The sequence below is a fragment of the Vicugna pacos genome, chromosome 30 (assembly GCF_048564905.1).
Source record: "Vicugna pacos chromosome 30, VicPac4, whole genome shotgun sequence".
NCBI classification, from domain to species: domain Eukaryota; kingdom Metazoa; phylum Chordata; class Mammalia; order Artiodactyla; family Camelidae; genus Vicugna; species Vicugna pacos.
This window is the reverse complement of record NC_133016.1, coordinates 31,926,397-31,942,847: the sequence shown is the minus strand read 5'-3', so window position 1 is coordinate 31,942,847 and position 16,451 is coordinate 31,926,397. Positions and strand designations below refer to the sequence as shown.

The following is a 16,451-nucleotide window of genomic DNA, read 5'->3' as shown; positions in this document are numbered from 1 at the left end:
TTTTTGAGTTTATTCCTGATAATTGTTTATGTTTTAGTTAATTTTCTAAGTGAGAGCTTTTTGCTATTATATTTTTTAAGCTGTAAAAACTGACACCTAGGAAGGCAGATTCGGTTTGTAAATACTCACTTTGTAACTTGTCATTTAAAATTGTAAGTATTAAATACTTGTTGCAGAATCCTTTCTTTTCTGTTTTTCAAAATTTGTATCCAAGATTATCTAAATGGTCACAGCTAAGTAGTATAGGTGGGGAGACAGAAGGAGAGAGGTATTGTGGCTCATGTGCAAATTGTGAGCAGTTTCATGGCTGCTTTTAGGCTTGAGAAGCCACATAAGAGCCCAGTTAAGACCAGGGATGGCTTTGTATGTACTTGAAAGCCAGCTTTCCTGCCTTTATGGTGAAGCCTGGTGGGCGTGGCAGGTAGATGAACAGGGTCCAATGGAGGTTATTGGCTGCACAGAGCACTGTGTCTGTGAGAACTGGAGACCATCGCCATGGCAAATGCTTGGTGTTAGGAAAACTGCAGGGGAGCTGGGGAGCCTGTGTGTTAAGGATTTTCCAGCCCTGGGAGTGAGAAGAGCAGACTCTGCATTCAGATCTGAGTTTGAATTCATCCTCTCTTGTTTACTGGTCCTCTGACTTTTGTCAAGTTATATACACTCTTTCAACCCCTGTTTTCTTGTCTCTCAAAATAGGATAATTATGGCCTGCTGCTAGAGTGTTTGATCTGGGTAAATGATTTGTGTCTATAAGATGCCACGTACTGTCACAAGTTCAGTGAGAAATGGGCTATTGCCTCTTCTTCTGCAACTCAGTGCTCGACAAGTCATCGGAGGAAAGCCAGTCCCTAATTTGTGTGTGATATAAGTAGGAACAAAATAAATGTCTTGACTTTCACTAGCAGTATTCTTACTCCTTTGCTTCATTTAATTCTTTTCTTCTTTCCTTACCCCTTTCCCCCCTCCACCGAAAGAACCTGAGACTCTCTCAGAACAATAGATTCCAATTACTTTTAAGGTTGTCTCATTCTCATGAAATAACAGTAACATAAAAAAAACTGTACACATCCCAGAATTCATTGTATTTGATTTAGACACACACGCGTGCACACGCACACACACACACACACACACAATCAGGCTACCTCCCACTTACTGAGGGGGAAGAACCACTTATTCTGAGTTTTCATTCACTGACCGTGAGAGCAAAGTGTCTTACGCAGACTTTCACCTGGCTTCGTGCATGGTGTTTTTAGTTGGATTTCTGCTTTGTGGCCATAGAATTATTCTCCTAATAGAAGAGAGGAAGTGGAGACATAGACATTCTCCTGAGATATTGGTGTCATCATATTTGAGTTGGGAAGGACTTAAGACAGCAGAGAGTCATAACTGTTTATGGGTGTGAATCCATGATAGTGTAACTTGGACAAGAACCTGGATCTTCTGCCATCGTGTCCATGCGGGTGAAGAGGTAACTTGTTGGGGGATGGCAGGGATCCTTCTTGCTTGATTTCCAGGGTCTTGCTAGTTTTCATTGCTCACCTGCCTTTATTTTAGGTCCATGTGGCCTCTCATGGGAAGGTCACTCTGTCCTGATAAATAGAGTTACTTATCAGAAAAAGCTCTGGACCCACTCGTATTTCCCAGTTTTTTCTGCTGACCTGCTGACACTTTATATAAATGAGATATAAGAAACTACTTGATATAAAATCCTTTGTGTTATCGTTAGCCCTCGAGTTCCATAGGAATGGGGTCCTGTCCCAGGCTGTCTAAGACTAGATCTGAACAAAGATAGGGTGATAGGCTGTGCTGCTGGACCCTCCACAATCAAATGTGATTTCCACCTTAGTTTTTAGAATCAGGCAGATGAGCTCAAAACTTGCCTTTACCAGTTATTAGCTTAGTGAACTTGGGGAAGAAACTACTTTTGTGTGTACAATTTTCTTTGTCTGTAACTAAGCTCAGTATTTATTTTAAGGTTTTTGTTTTAGAATTGAATGAGCTAATTCCCTCATTTATACCTAAAATACTGATCGCGTGGTTCTATGATGGTGCCTTGGTTGTTGATTACTAAGGCACTCGGCGTTGAGAAAGGGGGTGGGTGACCACTGGATTCTAAAGCTTATATTCCAGGATATGCTTGTAAAAGACTGGATGTGGAGTGGATTTTTAGTAAATATCCATTCCTTTCCTAATCTGCATTGATTGTGTATATATCTTTATAATAATATATGAACATTTTTTAATGCAATTTAAATCTTTCTGTAGTATTTAAAATATATAGCTGTAACAAAAATACGTGAAATTAAAGGATTTCACTTTTATTTTGTTTTCAATAAGCAAAACAAAATAAAATAGAAAAGAAAAAGTGTTTTGAAGGAGCAGAAATAACTTTATTTCTGTAGAATCAGTTCCCTATGATAGGTTTTTTGGTTGTTTTGTTAAACAGCATATAAAATTGATAGGTTGTGACATACTGGAAATGAGGAAACAGTGGAGACATACTGCCACCAATGCAGTCATTTTATTACCAAGTCCAAACTCGTTCCGCTTGCTGCATAACAGGCCAATAAATCAGGAGATGAAGTGTTGGAGCAAAGAAAAGTGACTTTATTTGAAAAGCTGGCAGACTCAGAGGATGGCATACTGATATCCTGGAGAACCCTCTTCCCCAAGTCAGAATTCAGTCTCCTTTTATACTAAAAAGGCGTGGGGGTGTGGTTGGTTGTTGCAAACTTTTTGCTGTATGAATTGTTTTTCTTTGGAATCCTTTGTTCTTGCAGCCGTCCATGTAGGTCAAATCATGGTGCCTCTGTAAAACCTCCAAAAGAAATCAAAGTTTATTCTCTATTTTGCAACGTGCCATCTCTACATAAGTGCAGAAGAACTAACATCCTTAAAGATCAAAGCCCGGAGAATAGTCTGTCCTGGATATTTCAGTCTAAAGGCAACTTTCTTTTATAAAAGGTGCAGAGCTAGCAAGTCTGAGCCTAGAAAACAGGGCACAGGTTAAAAGCCAAAGGAACACATCTAATATGGAGTCAAACTTGTTCTTTTCTATTACAATTTTTTTCCATCTGATAAATAATTTTATTAATAAATATGGGCAATTTTTTTTTATTTTTGCTTCTTAATAACGGATAAGTGGTCCAAATACATTTTTGTGATCAGGAATGCTGTGCATGCCTTGGGGTCACAGAAAACTCTTATTGGGAGTGGTCGGCCCTTCAACATGCCTGATGCCCTGTGAGTGTTGGTGAGGGTCCCCCTAAACAGGGGCTGTCTTCAGGAACCAGCATATGGGCATTGACCTCTGGAGACCTCTTTTTCAGGTGCGGGAAAATTTTTCAGGTACTGTGATTGAAAAATTATTCCAGCTGGGGATAATTAGGGAATAAAGGAAGAGAAAAAGGGCTTGGAGTAGAGTAGAAGAGAAGGAGAGAAGATCATGGAGCCTGGGGGCTTGGCAGCAGGGCCTCCGGAGAGAGAGAAGCAGGGGTGTGGAGGGGCCCGGTTCCAGAACCATCTCCTGCACCTGTCCCCGCGCCCAAGACACGCAGCCTTTAATTACCCAGGACTCTCTCGTGTCTGAACGTCACCCTGGTCAGAACCTTGAGAATCGAAATTAAGGGGTGGGCAGCACTAACCTAGGGGGTCACAGAGGACTTTGGTCAAGTGCACAGTGCCTTTTCTGGTCATGTGTCTTCACTTGCCCTTTATCTTTGGATCTGAGGAACAGGAGCAAGGAACTCAGAGAGAGATCCAGGAAGACATCTGACTGTGTTAGGGAGGACATTCACAGTGACACGGGGAGCAAGGACACTTGCAGCAAACTAAAATGACTTCACAACTATTGCATCAGAGCTGCAGGTGTGAGAGAGCCTAAGCCTGTCTCAGAGTGCAGGGGACAAGCGGAAAGGAATGGTAAAATTTCCACTGACAATTGAAATTTTGTTAAATAGCCTGCTACTGTTAATTGTATCACTTGAATATATGCAGGTGTATTTCTGTGAGCATTTATAGGTTCACACAACCCCATCAGCTCCTCTTGCCCCCATCGGGGATGGGCTTTCTCAAGCACAGTGCCCCTCCTGCTTGGGTGGGCCACTCTGTGGGTCCTTGCCTGGGGCAGGGCTGCTGCAGGGCACTGAGTCCCTGAGGCATAGCCTGTGAGACACGAACATCTCTACTCTTGACTGAGGGCCTCCTTTTACCCCTGCAGTGTTAGAATGCCGATGACTCAGTTAGAAAGATCCTTCGAAGCTGTCCGTGTCCTTGCCATCCAGAAGCGGAGCCTGGAAGCTTCCAAATTTCTCCAGAATGCGATCTATATTCACCTTCAGCAGGTGAGTGTGTGCCCACTTACAAGTGCAGGAATTACTGAAGTTTTTCTGAAACTTACTCACCATTATTCCATCTGTTTTTTCTGTGCTAGGATTCAGTATGGTCTGCTAAAAATTCTGGAGTCAGATCTTGAAACCCTGATGAAGAGGATTATTTATTTTATTTCTTTATATGATAACATTTTCTTTGAAAATTCAGAGTTTTCAGTTCTTTGAGGAATTTTTTTGGGTGTTGTACAATCAACTTTGCTCTTACCATCTTTGTGACCTGTTGATATATGCCTCTCATCTGGCTTCTGTCACTTGTGAGGCAGTTCCATTTGTGACCCTGTGCAGGATGTTCATGTTATAAAACATAAAGTCTGTAAAAGTACAGTCCCTTTTACTTCAAAGACATTCCACAATTAGTATTTAAATTTGGGTGTGGTTTTTAGAAGACAGTATGATTAGAACATGTAATTGCAGGTTGCTAGTGCAAAATCCCCAAATCAATAGTCTAGCTCAACATCTAAAATCTTTCTAATCTACCTTGGATTTGTATGGATAAGTGAAGCAGTTTGCTAAGAACACAAGACCAGGTTTAGATACAGGCTGGTGTTTCTCAGCAGGTCCTCCCAAGCTGAAGTTCTGCCATAGGGTGGGGCCGAGTGGAGAGGGCGGGTCCTGCCCTCCCTGAGCTGAGAGTTTCATGGCAAAGACATTCATCAGGTGAAGAACTGGGAGATTATTCTAAGAACAGTGGGTTTGAAAAGAGTCCTATAAGCATGGGACTGACACAGTCCAATTTGTCTCAAGTAGGGGAGAGTGTCTTTGGGGCCACTTGTGAGACTTGTGAGTCCAGGTGGTCAGTGTTGGTGGCTTCTACTTGAGCTGTGTGAGGGTCAGTGTGTAAAATTGAAAAGTTTGAAGGCATATTTAGATGGTAAAAAGGAAAGGATGAATGCTGTCTGTGAAGGTAGGATGCAGTAAGGCCCAGGTTTCTGGGTGGATTAATGAGATGGTCCTGCTGTTCTCTTAGGAGGGAAACATGCAGAGGGAGTTCTGGGGGAAAACTGATGAGTTCAGCTGTGGGTAAAGTGAAAGACTGTTAGATGTGTGTTCTGAGAGCTCAGGTGAGAGCCAGTAGTGAGTAGGGGGGGAGAGAGACTTTCAAATCCTTTTGTCTTGTGAACATACAAATAAGTATGAGTAATGACACACTTAACACCTCAGTATTCTGTTTTTAAAACCCAGTAACATTTTGTTATATTGAGGGCAGAGGTTCTTAATGTTTTTAATAGAAATGAAACAAAATAGTGGAGTTAATCAACATCTTAGAGTTGATCTGTGTCCTTGTATGTATTTTGATACCACATCTGTTTATTAGCATAATCTACAAAAGCTTGTTTAGCATAAGAGTTAAAAAGAGGGACGGGGCACACAATGTTGGGGTTTGAGGCTGATGTTCTTGAGCAAATTATGTAGCCTCTTTGTGCCTTAGTTGCATCTTCTGTGACTGCACCCGGGGCCCTCATCACAGCTGATTTCCTAGACTAGATGTTGGGAGGGAGGCTGCTGAAGGGAGTAAGAAGTGGCAACTGCTAGGGATACTGAAGAGAGGAAAAAAAAACTGATTAAAGCCGGGAAACAGTACAATTACACTCAAATTGAAAGAATCCCGCAGTGTTTTGAGCCACTTAGCGTAAGGGAAACAAAATCACGTGGACCCAATTCTCTTGAGCATATGAGTATTGTGGGTGGGAGGGTGTCATCAGAAAAGGGTTGAGAAGAGGCCTTTTGGAATCCCTTGACGTTTCCAGTAAGGATGGGGCGCAGAAGTGAAAACCCCCTGCTTCACAGTGGAAGCTGCTGTTTTGTGTGAAACTGACCAAAGTTTGGAAGCCAGTCATCAGCGTTGCTGGCAAATGAAGGGACTTCTGGATTAGGTGGGGCACTTGCTGTGACTTCCAGGTGACCTGCTGGCTGGGGGCTGTGAGGCGGGCAGTAGGTTTGCAGGGTGACCCAGGCATAATCCCTGGCTCTGAGTCTGCTGGTCTGACTAGCAGACCTGGGCACCCGCAGTCCTAATGGGGCAGATTTGGATGTGGCCTGGGACACTTGCCGTGCTGAGGGTGAGAGGAGTGCTCCCCTGTGTGGGTGTTCCTGCGGAGAGTGGAAACGTCCTCCTGCAGGGGAGGAAGACCCTCTGAGCAGGGGGCCAGAAGCATAGGCAAGACCAGCCTGAACACAGAGGTTTTGGGGAGTCGGAAGTCATACAGTGGCCCGAGCAGCCTTGTTACTGAGAGACTGGAGGAAAAAGATGCTGAAAAGTCAGGCTAGGGTCCGACACTGTGGTGGGTTATGAGTGACAAGAAAGGACTGGTCAGGCAGGCACAAGAGAATTCTGTGGGTGTCCCAGCTGGTGCGTCCTGCCGGAGGGAGGAGCAGAGATATAGACTTTGCCACTTATTAGCTGTGTGACTTTGAGCAATATCACTGAACCTCTTTCTACATATATCTTGATCTGTAAAGAGACAATGTGACAAGCTCGTGTCATCAGAAGGCTTAGTTTAGCTCTGATCCTCTTTGTCCCGTTCTGTCAGTGTTGCCCTGCAAGTTTCTGCAGCGGCTGCTCTTACCCTGAGATGGGAGGGCATAGAGGGACATTGTAGTACACGAGGACAGGAAGGGGTTGCTTTAAAAGCAGACATGTAGCCTCCTGCAGTTGCAGACCTGCAGGCAGTTTGGTTGACAGTAGTGGAGAGGACTTGGGAGGCCTTAGCATCGTCTTAAAACCTGTTTTCCCTTGGAGACCGGATGTGACTTTGCAGATTAAAGTTGAAGATTTGGGCTTCTGTCAAAGCTGTTTTCAGAGATGGGTATATAAGTTACATATGGTATAAAATAAATGTTTTATTTAATGTGTGGGACTTTGCAGCTGTTGGGAACAGCTCTGTTGGCCTGGTCTCCAAGGAGGACAGTAGAGGTCAGCAGAGCATGCAGGAGGGCAGGCAGACCATCTTACTTCTGCAGGCGGTTCTTCAGAGCAAGGCACTCTGTTGAGTTGACTCTTCTCTAAGTTTGGTCTGAGCAGACAGTAAAGTAATGAGTTCTGGTGGGATTGTATAATGACAGGAAGAAAGGGGAACCCGTAGTTTTTCTGGGCTAGAACACGCTTTTGGTTCCTGATTCAGTGTGTTCCATTACAGAATTGATGAGTTGTGTCTCTTCTAGGACTTGCTTTAAATAAACGCCCAGCCTAAAAGTGAAGAGTTATGTTTTATTTGGAGGGAGGACCCGAGCCGAGATGAAAGCCTCTCAGATCACTCTGAGGGACTTCTCCCAAGAGGTAGGGAAGGAGCTGGTTATATAGGAGCTTTACAACAAACACCAGGTAATTGGGACAATAAAAGTTTTCTTGTTATCTAAAGAAATCCAGGTATCTCAAGTTCAAGAATTAAGTGCTTTTCTATGTATGGGAATAAGGAAACATTTTGGTCATTGAATTCATTTCTTTGACAAGCACCTAGCTACCTAGGGCCAGTTTCCTGTCGTTTCTTATTCTGAGTCCGCTCAGAGGGCACCACTGTGAGTGGCTGTGAGGCTGGGCTGCAGGCATGTACTCGCTGGGGGTGGCAATAGCCGCTGATGTCTTGGTTTCAGTATTCTTTGTTTACTGACATGGTTGCATTATTTTCATTCACATTGTAGTATTTTCATTCACAGTGCTCCGACTTGGTCCTAAATTCGACCAATATTTTGAGAGACATTTCATGACCAATTTTGTCCCACGGTGCTAGGATGGCTCATACCTAGTTCAGCTGAAGAAATTTCTGAGCTGCCATTCAAGGTGTTAGGTTTTTTATCAGGATCTGTTGATACTAAAAGTTCTCAGGATCGCCTGTCTTACTAGTTTATTATGATCCAAAAAATGTTTGCCCTTCGTTGCTCATTTCTATACCTAGAATCACACTATTACAATTATTTTATACAGGGTTATAAATTTTATCTAATTCTTCAAGATGTTTAGCCATCATCAATCTTGTAGACCTAGTTACACATTGGGAAATGTAACAGACAACAATTTTATAAAATAGACAGGATATAAGTAATAAAGCTAGTAACATTAATAAAGGCACGAGTAAGAATTTAATAGTCGAGGAGTTACATATTTGGGTTAAAATTTTGCTTGTGTTTCCGATTGAGTTTGAGTGACCTTATGAGAAATTTCTTATTTATGGTCAGGGCCAGAGCAGGTATTAATTGGCCAGGTGAGATCGCCCAACTTGTATGTTCCACAGTTGCCTAAACAGAAATATAATTACCTTTTTAGAATAACATTTCTGAGGGCTATCTAGTTAGAGCCATGGAGTAGGGAAACCCACCAAGGTAACATAGAAGTACTAGACATAGGTAATTTACCATGAACTTAACAATTGGAGTAGTTCATAATCAAAGGTAGGAGAAATTATCAAAGTAATTGGCATACAGTCCTGGTCCGGTGTCTTGGGTCAGCTGTCTAGCTCAGATGTAGTCTTCTTCTCATCCTGACCTGGGTAGCTTTTTCTCCATTTGAGCATTGTTTTAAGGTGAGCAGTGTTCTATAGGCCAGTGCACTGCAGGGGCTGTTTCTGATAGGAAATGAATCCGAAAGTCTGTTTCCTTCAGCTTTGGTGTGTACGGTGTATTTAAGAGTACCTGATAAAGGGTCCTTCTATTCAGGTTGGAGACAGTTCTTTAAGTCATGCCTGTTCCATGATGTATAACCCCCTGGCTGCAGGTCATGGGGCATTGGAACTTTACCCAAGGATAGATTACTGAGCATCAGAAACAAACCTAGAGTATCCTTTTCATAATTCAATTAAACAGAGCAATGTGACATAACAGCAAGGAATGATCTGGAATGTGTCTTATTAAATATAGACCTCAATTAACAAAACTAGAATTTAATATCCACTAAAATATAATCTTTTTTCTCTCTAAAATTACCCTAATATTTCTCAAATACAGCCAAATGAAGACAATTTGTTTACAAGTCTGATTATTTGATCATATAGGCTTTTTTAAATTGGCTGTGTTGGAACTTTTAATAACGAGTCTCAGGGTAGAATGTTAATAAGCTTTTCTAAGGCCAGGAAAGCAACATCAAGGGCTTGTCATGGGTTTCTGCCTTACAGATTTAGGTAAATTCTTTTCTCTTTAAAATCCCTAAAATATTTTGGGATTCCTATATCTGTTAGGAGATGAACTTCCTCGTTTTTCTGATAGAGCCACTGGGGACCTAAGAGATTTTAGTCTCTTGAGGGATCAGATAGAGGGAAAAGATAACACTTCCAAATCAGATTACATAGGTATAATTCATCAAATTTCTGTGAATCATAACTTGCTTAAGGAGAAGAGTTTATTTATGTCTGGGAAACAGGTTAAAAGCAAGTAGTATTTCAGACAAAATCAAAAATTATAACCATACTCACCAGATGTAACTAATTCTTCAAATCAGTTTTCATTAGACCTTTAAAATTTCTTACCCAGTTTAGTTCAGTGCTATAGTTTGAAATTTATTAGAAACCAGTAAATCTCCTTGAAGAGAAAGCACTTTGCAAAATCACCAGAAGGAAACAATTAACTGTCTATAAATGACAAAATATTTAAAAGCATGGTTCAACACCATTACACTAAAATCAATAAATTAACCTGCATACTATAACCAGAAATATGACTGGTAACATTTTAGATATGCCATAATTTTAGGGAGTCCATATAATATGTAGAATATCTATGTTAATAATGTTTTCTCATACAATATAACCTTTGAAGATTTATTATTCATTTGACAATACCATGTATTTAACATGCCAAATGAAATTTACTAGTTTTAAATCTCTTTTTGGGATGTTTCAGGGGCACGCTGTAGCATCCCAAACTTAACTGGAGATTAAAAGAACTTTAATTAGAACTTGATATTTGGGGAGCTTATTAAAATATTTCAAAAAGCTTGGTCAGATAAACATATAGATCACTGTAAAGTAGTACTTATTCATTAAGAAAGTATGTCAAAGGTAAAGGCAGAACAGATCAGGTAAGTGGTATAATATGCTTTACATTTTGTTACTGAAAGTGAATGAACATTTTAAAAAAATTTTGTCCTCTTAACAGAGAGAAAACCAAATCTAGTCTTGTACCAGCTTAAGTCGAAGATTCATTTACTTTGCCCAAGTTGATTCTAAACTTAGCCAATTCCGACTACGTACAAAACTCTTTCCTTAGGGTTCCTCTTCCACATGCCTTCCACAGCTTTCTATAGTCATATTAGTGTGTCCCTTATTTTCTGTTCTATTCAGAAGTGACCAGCTTCAGGAGAAAGTCACTATTTTTCATTAACAAAATATAATTTCATTCTTATATCTTCCTTTACACATTTATCTTACTTTCCTAGGATACTGAGATCATTCCCTTAATAATAGAGACTACTTCAGGGTGGCACCAACCATGTATTAATATTTCTAAACACCTTTATTTCTCTGTAAGAGGAAGTTAAATCTTAATTAATTCATGTTTCAATCTTATTTTATCCAAAAATAGCATAGCTATTTAATAAAATCCTATCATTTAACTTAAAGTAGCACAAATCTAGAATTTAAAGATACCAAACATTTGGAGATTATCTTAAGCATACATTTTAAAAATATATTTTAAAAATTTACCCTAAGCTCTCATCTCATTTGTATTTAATTTACTTAAAATTTTACCACACCACATTACTATAATATTTTTTGACAAATCTGCACCAGATATAACAGGATCTTATTTGACTTTCATTAAACCTAGATACAGTAAATGTAGTATACTTAATATTGATGACTTTAAAGATGTCTATATTAATTATAACATACTTAAACTAAACAATATCAAATATTATCTTAATATTGAATATTTTCCAGTTCACGTGAAGCTGAAATTCAATTTGGTCAGTTTTTATTTTAAAATACCTAATTTGTAAGCTCTTATTTTTTATGCCAATTAAGCAGAGCTCTTTGACTTTCATTTTTTTTTTTTTAGCTGTAGAAATATCTCACATCTATAATGTGTACGCAGGCTTATAAACAGACAAAAGCTGGAGATTTCATAGCTTCACTTTAAAACTTACTTATGAGATAAGTATAATAATAGTTGGAGTAAACTGAATTTGCTTGCTCAAATCACTAAGGCTTACTGTTTATGAAAGAGACATTTAAGATTTCTTGACAAATTCTTAAGGATCCGTCAGAGTTCTGAGTTCTAAAATGCCAAAAATTTCTTTGTTCTAAAGTTTTATCTCCTTGAGCTAATTAGGCTCAGTCCTAGGTCACTGTTTGCTGTATTTATATTTCTGATCTGCTAGACAAAGACACACGCTTCCAGTTCCCCAAAGAACTGCTCTGTCAAAGGATTCTTGAGAATCCCAATTTATTTGCGTGGCCACCATATGTACACAATACTTCTACCTTTTGTATGGCAGAGTCCAAGATTTCCTTTAAAAAAAAAGGAAACATATATATACATACATACACAAACATAAAATACCCAGAAAAAGATAAAACGTTTACATTTCAAGGACATAGGAAGAGAAATCCAAGTTCCCCCTAAAGGGGATTTTGTTTTATGAGTTCAGAATTCCAGAAAATGTTTTTAACAGGCCTGGATAGTTACTTTCAGAGTGAGTTTTTATTTTCTAATTCCCAATTAATTTTGTTAGTTTTGTACGTATATAAACCTGGCTGTGGAATTAGTTGGAGGCTCGCAATCTGTGATTACTTTTTCTTTTCTTTCCTTTTCTGTTTTTTTTTTCTTTTTTTGAAAGTTCTATTCACCATTCTAAGGTCGGGTTCTCAAAATAAAATTGCTAATAAGTTTTCCTGTAGGGACAACTCTATGGCATTAAGTATTTGCCTCTACCACTCCTGCAAGTTTCTCTGTCAGCGGAGAAAGCTGTTACCAGCCAGGAGGAGGTTCCCATTTTTCGAGTTGAAAGGTTCCTCATAAGAACTTTAATTTTATCCCAAAAAATTCAATGGAGGTAATCAAATTGAGGAAAACATTAGACCAGCCTCTTACCTAAGAACTCAGTCCTGAACCCAGTGTGTTTCAACTTGGACCCACTCGGGACTTCTCCACTGGGTGAGTATTTTCCTGGTATGTTTCCACCAGTCCCACCTCAGAGGTTTCCTCAAGGTGGGTGTTTCCCGTTACCTTTCAACCAGGCCCTACCCAGCATGTCTCCACTGGGTGGGTTATTCCCTTCAGTATTTTTCAACTGGAGGGCCAGTTACCTGGATACACCACCAAATAAATCTCAGGATCATCAACCAATATGGGAGATCCTAGAACCATGAGAAACTCACCAAAATTCATCTGGACTCCTCGAGGAGGAGGACGGGCACAAAGGACCACTGCTGCTACCAAGGCTCTGGTTCCTCGGAGAGTTCAGTTGGAGAGAAGTCTGCTCTGGGTCCCTTCATGGTGTCCAAAACTGTTGACTGAAATACATGGGCATCCTAAAAGTTAAGAGTTATGTTTTACTTGGCAGGAGGACTCGAGCAAGGATGACAGTCTCCCAGATCGCACTGAGGGACTGCTCTGAAGAGGTTGAGGAGGAGCTACGATATATAGGAGATTTACAACAAAGACCAGGTTGTTGGAACAACGAAAGTTTGCTTGTTATCTAAAGAAAGCCAGGTGTCTCAAGTTCAAGAATTTAGTGCTTCTCTATGTATGGGAGGAAGCAAATATTTGGACTCACTGAATTCATTCTTTAGACAAGCACCTAGCTATCTAGGGCAAGTATCCTGTCCTTTCTTATTCTGAGTCTGCTCAGAGGGCGCTGTTATGAGTGGCTGCAGAGGCTGGGCTGCAGGCCTTTCCTTTCTGGGGTGTGTTGGCAGCCACTGATGTCTTGGTTTCAGCATTCTTTGTTTACTGAAATGGTTGCAGTGTTTTCATTCACATTGTACTATTTTCTTTCACAGACTGATTATGGATAATCTGCAAACTTGGAAAGCAACCGAGATGGAATTACTGCAGGTACATTCTACTTTAATAAGCCGTGTGCAAACATAAACATGGAGGAATCATACAAAAGGATTTGTTGGTGTAGGGAAGGGTTTCTGCACATTACAGGTGAAGGCAAGGCAGAATTCCTCTCCTTTGTATGCAGGGACGTGAGTCCACCATTCTTTTCTGTAGTGGTTTCTGAGAACAATTTATGGTAATTAACCAACATTGACAAACGGTGGAACACAATGCATTTAAGAGCTGGCCAGCTGCAGATTGTTTATTGGAAGGTGGATTTCATAGGCAAGTGGTCAGGTGGATGGGAGAGAGAGAGATCCCAGGCCTGGGCCCAGATTCAGGTTTAAATCGCCATTTCCTCACCATAGAGCCTTGGACTAGAATGTAACCTCTCTTAACCTGTTGGTGAATCTGTGAAATGGGCATGATAATATTCCTTTGTTCCTGGGATTGTTGTAAGTTGTAAAGAGTATTATAGCACACATGAAGCACTTAACACACTGGCAATTAGCAGTGTTCACTTTGTGCGGCCACCCTGCTTGGCGTGTGTCAGAGCCATAAAGGCAGCATGTGTCTGTTGAGGGCGCACTGGTAGCCCCTTGAAAAGGTTGTGAATTTGGTGATTTCCTTAATCCTTGTAACTCTGTGTGCCATGGGCAATTATTTTCATGGACAGATGAGGAATATCAGGGTAAAGAAGACTGTGTAATTTGCCCTAACTCAGGCCATAATTTTCGGTGCAGGGGCCTCGGTTCAGCATGGGCCCCTGGGCCTTATACCGCCTTCTTTCAGCACCAGAGCCAGATGTTGGCTCGGCTGTCATCCAGCCCAGAATACCCAGCAGGCAGCAAGACACACCTGGCCCTGTGCTGCTTGAGCAAAAACTCCGGAGTGGAGGCAGTTACAAAAGGTATAATAATAAAAACAGGCGATTGCAAAATGTGATCAGCTCTGAGAAGGAAAGGAACACGTCTCGCGGTGCAGAGATGGGAGCTTTCCCGTGGGGGCTGCTCTGGGGGCGTTCATCTCAGCTAAACAAGCTCTGATGTTGCACCAAGGCAGGAAGGCAGGGCACGTGTGCTCAGGTAGACAGGGCCTCGTTGTTTATACTCATTCCCCATTTAGCGGTAGCTGTCACGAGCACTTTCATAGTAAACAGATGTCGGCCATAATCATCCCACACTTTGCTTGGTAGTTTTTTCCCCCACTTTTGAGATGAGGTAATTGAAGCTGGGGAGTTTGCTGCATGCCCGTGATTAACTTGGAAATACCCCCACTGGTCTTTCAACTTAGACTGGTGTGGCTGTCATGTCCCAGCCCTGTGAATGGCATCGTGTAGCTTCTCCCAAGTGGCCCAAATGACTGACATTGATTTTCTTAATTCATAGGAAATGGTATGTGACAATAGGGAAAAAGGTAGTAAGAAATTGGAAAAATACAAAAAAAACCTATTCTTCCCCAGCTGGGGAAACGTGCCCTCTGTCACTCACCCCACTCACTGCCTGGCACCTCCTCCCTGCCGACTCCGTGTTCAGAAGCCACTCTGAGCCTTTGAAGAACATTTTGCCTTGTGACACTGTTGACTAAGGCCTGTGACCTCTCTGCCCCTGGTTAACTCTCGCTTCAAAGCCATTTAAATTTTATTCAGGCTCCTCCTCGCAGATGTAAGAGTAGCCTCTTTAAACTTCTTGATGCAGCTCCTTAATGAAGATCTTGTGAAGGAAACCTAGCCAAAACTTGGGGGGTATGCACATAGTGAGTGTAAGCTCAGCACTTTGTGAAGTTCAGAATCAGATGAGTGGGTGACTCAGGAAAGACTTTTTTAAGGTAGCAAGGGGAAAGTGAAAGGACGCGGGCTATGTGAGACAGAAACATCTCGATCCCAGCCAGCAAGGCACCAGCATTCAGGATGGTGTGTGGAGAGTGCAGAGTTCTCACAAAGAAAGAATTGGTGGGATCGGAGGGAGGACAGTTAGGTTTTTACTGGGGAAGGAAAACGTGGGCTGAACATTTCCTGGTTGAACAAGAGGAATGTGACATGATGTGCTTGTATTTTGGAGAGAAGGGTTTTGTGGGGTTAGGCCTAGGGAGAACGCTCTCTGGCTGGGGATTCAGCACAACAGAGAAACACAGAGAACTGGGTCAACCACAAGCCCCTGCTGGGGGAGGGGCTGCCCGCCAATTGGAGCCTTTGGTGCTGCTTCTGTCCCTTAGCTGGGGCCTAAGAGCTCCCTTCACAACCCTGTCCTGTTGATACAAGAAAAAACGTGGGGCATGAGAAGGGCTGTGTCCCAGCATTTGGTTGAGCCCCTGGGATGTGCCCCGCCGGATGTGGGTCCTTGGCTTCATGCAGGAAAGTATTCAAAAGCAAGCCAATTTTGAGTAAATGTAGATTTATTCAAAGATATATATTGAAAGGCAAGAGAAACACTACGATGTTTTGGGGTTGTATGCTCAGATTAAAAGTAGGTACTGGGATTTCAAAATTGTAGAATAGATAATCAAGATTATACTGTATAGCTCAGGGAAATTTACACAAAACTTTATGGTAACAGAGAAAAGAATGTGACAATGAGTGTTTATATGTGCACTTAAGACTGAAAAATTGTGCTGAACGCTGGAATTTGACACAGCATTGTAAAATGATTATAAATCAATTAAAAATCTTAAAAAAAAAAGAATGTGAGGAAGTTTTCAAGGGATGTTTCCAGATATAAAACCGTTATTGAGCATTTTTATATTTAATATGAAATGCATTTTTATTTGAAAGTTGATCATAGTTGAACTTAATTTTTTCAAATATGGCAGGATTTTTTATTTTTTTCAATTTTTTTCTCTCTCTTTTTTTTTCTAGAGTATGAAATCTGTTAGAACTAGGGTAAAGCGTAAACAAAGCCTTGCTGACTTTAAAGTGTCATCTGTTGACTGTAATTCTTACAAAACGTCTGTATTTTGAAATAAAAATCTTTAATGCTAACTGAAAAATAAAAGTAGGTACACACTCCACAGACATAGTGTGGGACTTCTCCAAAGAGGGAGAGAGAGTGGTGACCGCGAGGTGACACTGTGTTGCTTGTTTTC

The 16,451-nt window shown here is 41.0% G+C and overlaps 1 protein-coding gene across 10 annotated transcripts in view; it reads left to right on the top strand.

Annotated features, from left to right (window-relative positions):
* The window catches only part of LOC140690347 (trafficking protein particle complex subunit 9-like), a 274,618-nt gene that overhangs the window by 20,613 nt on the left and 237,554 nt on the right, over positions 1 to 16,451 (top strand). For 4 of the 10 annotated variants that reach the window (XR_012065581.1, XR_012065583.1, XR_012065582.1 and 1 more), the window contains exons 4-6: positions 4,223 to 4,346; positions 12,889 to 12,992; positions 13,328 to 13,382. The gene's annotated coding sequence lies outside the window, so the exon portion shown is untranslated. The other 6 variants (XR_012065585.1, XR_012065584.1, XM_072952056.1 and 3 more) reach the window with 3 other exon arrangements.